Source organism: Cupressus sempervirens, chromosome 3 (genome assembly GCF_028749045.1).
Source record: "Cupressus sempervirens isolate cs-2001-9-10 chromosome 3, ASM2874904v1, whole genome shotgun sequence".
Classification (NCBI taxonomy): domain Eukaryota; kingdom Viridiplantae; phylum Streptophyta; class Pinopsida; order Cupressales; family Cupressaceae; genus Cupressus; species Cupressus sempervirens.
The window spans coordinates 550239510-550244399 of NC_143120.1; the positions used below are offsets into that span (position 1 = coordinate 550239510).

The 4890-nt window shown below is 35.3% G+C and overlaps 1 pseudogene; it reads left to right on the top strand.

Annotated features, from left to right (window-relative positions):
• Positions 1-586: 586 nt before the first annotated feature.
• Positions 587-4624, top strand: LOC149567604 (conserved oligomeric Golgi complex subunit 4 pseudogene; annotated as a pseudogene).
• The last annotated feature ends 266 nt before the right edge of the window (positions 4625-4890 follow it).

A 4890-nucleotide genomic window follows, 5' to 3' on the forward strand; every position in this document is an offset into this window, starting at 1 on the left:
TTTTAGTCACAAATTACGACATCTCTCCGTCACCGTTGCAATTACGACGCCAATCCATCGCTATGCAGTCGCTTTATTGTGACATCAACCCCGTCACAATTCTTGTCCTTGATGTCGCAATTGCGACGCCTGCCACTAGAATGGCGACGATAGCTAGTGTCGCAACGACAGCAACCCCGTTGCAATTCTTATGTCTGTCATTGCAATTGCGACGACATTCCATGACAATGCTTGAGGTTGTCATCGCAATTGAGACGGACACCCTGGCAATTGCGACGGAAGTTGGCGTCGCCTCTACAGCAACCTCGTCGCAATGCTAGAGGCGGATGTCGCAATTGCAAAGGGAAAAAAACAAAACAAAAAAAACAATTGGAGATTGGATTGGGCATTTGACAAATTCACCAAAAAATGAATGTATTTGCCAACAAGAGAACATTATTCTTTGTTTCACCAAAAAGCAATAAAATGACCTAATCGGTTGTAGATTTCAACCATCTACTAAGAGAGGATGAGAATGGGAAACCCTAATCATCTCTTCCAAAAGAAAATATGAATTCCACAATTCTATGAATTCAAACAGAGAAATATGAACAAAATCATATCGTTAGAAGCCTTCTTGTAGTTTTGAAGTAGCCCACTTTGTAGAAGGATAAAGGTTTCAAAATTATTCTTAATGCTTTCTTTTCTACAAGTACTAGTAATGGAACAATAATTTGTGAAAAAAGTGTACAGCTTGCAAAAAGAAATTCAGAAGTAGGAAACAATCATACTTCGACTATTGGTACTGTAAAAACAAAATATTTTCAGCTGCATCATCTGCCTTCTTTCATTGTTCATTTCGAATCATTCCTTTTGTCTAGCATTGCCACATGTAGCTGATGTCAAGCCTCTGCCAATATTTCATTTGTAGGATCACCTCCTGCTGATAATTTGATGAAATAAGGACTTTGCATACTAGGTTTTTCTATTAGCTAGAATTTATTAGAGCGGATAAATATATGGTTTTCATACTTGTATATAATGTTTTTATAATTTATTAAAACCTGTCACTACTAGAACCAACTCAGTTCATTTTTCAGTTATCAATCACTTTTGTCCATCAATCCAGTTAACTCATGGGTCATCTATACTACAAATGATTCTGAAAACTAAAGTATGATGTTCTCAATTTCATTTACCCGATTTGTGCTCTCAAATGTCTACAAATAACCCTAGACCATATTGTAATTCTATAAATTTAAAATTATAACAGAATAATCACCGAGATCCTACATTAGTGATGACATTGTCTATTATGCTTGGTATGAATCGTATGCTTACAATCTATCAATGAAACCACATAGACAATCGATAAAACATGATATATTATTTTGAAAAACTATTATTTCATCACTTTGTGTAATCCTAAAATATACTTCTCGTGGCCAAAAATAAGAAAATCAAGGGACAGAGTGGGAAGTTCTATGCCAACAAAAGTAAGAAGTGAATAAAATTTGGAGATTGGGGGATAATTGTCCTCATTGATTTATGTTTCATCATACCAAAATTGTGTATGTGAACTGTCTTCCCCTTAAAGACGAAGGAAACTTTAGCATATTTAGTGCAGAGCATTACAAATTAAAGCACCAATTTTCAACTCCACTTTCCAACCCAAGTAAAATGAGGAGATTTCAATCCTTATATAAGCAATCCATTAGATAATTTCTACCTATATCGGGAACACTTAAGATTACAATAATCTTAGACCAAGAGCAAGGAAAATATGGTGAGGAGTTAGTTCCACCAAAAGTGCATATGCAAAGTAGGGAGGATCATTCAACTCCAAAATGGCAAACGTTTGAACTCCAACAAGAATACACACATACAAAGAGAAATAACAAATTTGCAGCCTACAACTATGGCAAGCATGGCCTTATAAATGGCACTAGAAAACATCCCAAAGGTTTACAAAATGTGTTGATACGACCAAAATAAAATACTAGCCTAAAAAGAAATAGGGCCCAAAATGTATTTCAATTAAATGTCGGGGCCATAATATTTAATTATATTATAAAGTTATTTAATTGCATCAGGGACATTACAATCTGGCACTTGGAGTTTCTATCTACTATGAACACCATACAAAAAACAAATACAAAAATGATAGTTCTTCTTACGAGATGTAATTATTGTATTACAACACAACCACTAAACTGGTCATTTCCTCCTTGTTACAACACCTTCGATCAAACCATGGATCAATACAATCTGCAACTGATTGCAATCTTTCTATCACTCAGCTATTTTACTTAACCAATTAGACTAGAATATTTCAATGTTGAAATGGTTCCTTGTCTCAATAAATCTTCATAAATGTTGAAATTAAGTGGACTCCATAAATCTTCTGAAGTACTGGAGATTGTGAAGGTTAATTTAGACCAAATGCTACTAAGTGTATGTTCTACTTCTAATCTTGTTGATCATGTCAGTGGCAAGGTGAGAAAGCTAGATCTTGCACAATCACAAGTTCAGTCAACTTTAACAAGAATTAATGACATTGTGGAAAGGAGAAATTGTATCGATGGGGCTAAACAGGAACTTGAATCTAAGGACTATGAGGCTGCTGCCAAATGTGCAAAGACATTCATGAAACTTGATGATAAGTATGTTGCTTCTAATTTCATGGGTTCGAGAGGTAGGGAGACTACAACTGAACAGACTAACTAGCTTCTAGCATCTAAGAAAAAACTAGAGGGTATAGTCAGAAATATAATTTCCTCTGCTACTGAAGAGAGGGACTACCCTTCCATTCTGAGATTTATCAAGCTTTTCCCTCCTCTGGGTCTGTAGGAAGAAGGGTCGCAGTCATATGTTTTGTACTTAAAAAAAGATGTTTCTTTAAGGTCGAGATTAGAATTTGAAGGTTTAATGGAAACATCATAACAGTCCATGGCGTAAACAGGGGCGTAGACCCAGGATAACATTGTTGGTTGTTTAAAAAGTCTTTTTAAGCATATATTTCTAGCTATTGAAGGGAATGATGGGATTTTGAGGAATCTTTGTTGTGAAGATGGAGTTGTACATGCGATCTGGGAATTGCAAGAAGAATGTAATTCAAGAAGTGTTGTGATTTTGAAGAAGTACGTGGATTATAGAAATCTAGCAAGGTTAGCATTAGAGATCAATTTACAGGATGAAAGTTTGATATCAGTAGTAGAAGCTCAAGAAGGGCCAAATCCAATAGAGATTGAAATTTACTTGGAGGAAATGTTGTCATTAACCCAATTAAGTAAGGAATTTACTCAATTTATGATAACCAAGTTGACGGAAGTTGGATCTATTGAAGCTTAATTGAGTCCTCAAGCCATCAAATGCAGTTAGAAGCGAGGCATTCAATCAAGCTGCAAAGGACTTGACATGATATTATGTTATCCTTGAAGAGTTTTTCATAGTAGAGAATGTGAGGAAAGCTATTAAGATTGATGAAATTATTCCTGATGGCCTCACTATTTCAATGATACATGATGTATTTTATGTACTGCAAAGTTGTTGCAGAAGGGCTATGCCTACTTCTAATGTTTCATTTGTATTTGCAATTTTGAATGTTGCTATTAATTTGTTGAACAACAAATTTATGGAGGCTTTACAGAGAAATACAAGAGAACCAAACCTGGGTAGCAAATTGTTTTTAGGGGGTGCAGGGATATCTAAGATAGGCACAAAAATTGCAACTTCTTTAAATAATCTGGACATTAGCTGTGAGCATGTACTGAAGCACAGACATGAAATTGAAGAGTATTGTGTAGAGGTGAGTGATCTCTTGTTTCTTTCTAATCTCATTCATGAGCTCCATTTGGGTGGATACCAACACATCGTTTCATAAATTTTTGTTTTTTATTTAACCAATAGAGTACCCATTGTCTTTACTAGTTATTTTGCTTCTATTTGAGATGCATATTACACAAGTCCCTTGAAAGTTAAAATTTTATTGTTGAGGTTTTATTTTTCTATTTGATTTTGAAATCTATACTTCACAATTTTGATATATAATATTAAATATATAAAATAATAAATGTTAGTTATATTGGTCACAGGGATTTCCTGCAGTAGCTGATAGGGGAAAAGACAAGTCATGTTTGTCTGAGCTTGCAGAAACAAACAATGTTTTCAAACAAGTATTAAAGGCAGGTCTAAAGTAGTTAGCTAGCAGCATAACACCCGTTCTTTGACCAATTTTGGATACTATTTCCATAATAAGCTATGTGTTATCTGAAATGCAGCGTGCTGAAAATGAAATTAACGATCCATGGGTACAGAAAATACTGCATGCAGTAGAGATAAATGTGACTTGGCTACAACCAGTCATGACAACAAATAATTATGATTCTCTTGTGCATTTGATCATTAACTTTATTGTCAAAAGAGTGGAGGTGATAATGACTCAAAAGAGATTCAATCAGTTGGGTGGCTTACAACTTGATCAAGATGCATGAACAAGATGTTCAAGAACTGTTAGGGATAATTTTGCATGAGTTATACACAAATGGAAACCATCTTGAACCTAGAAAAGGTCTTAGAGATTTTGGATTACTGGGGAGTGAACTCTGGGCCCATGACATGGAGATCAAACAACTATCCTCCATAGAAACATCCACAATACTAGAAGCAATTCACCCTACAAGTGCAACATTATGTCCACCCACCACTTCAATAAATTCCAACCCCTATCTAGGTAACAAGGAAATCAACATTTCACCCACTGCAATACTCACATCTATACTCACCTACTGCATCAAATACATACCATGCATTGAGGGCACCAATATTGGGGGCACCAACTACAACACTTGTAAACCTAGAGTGGCAAGAGATGAAGAGCATCCTCAAAACACTAAAGGATAGAATAGATTC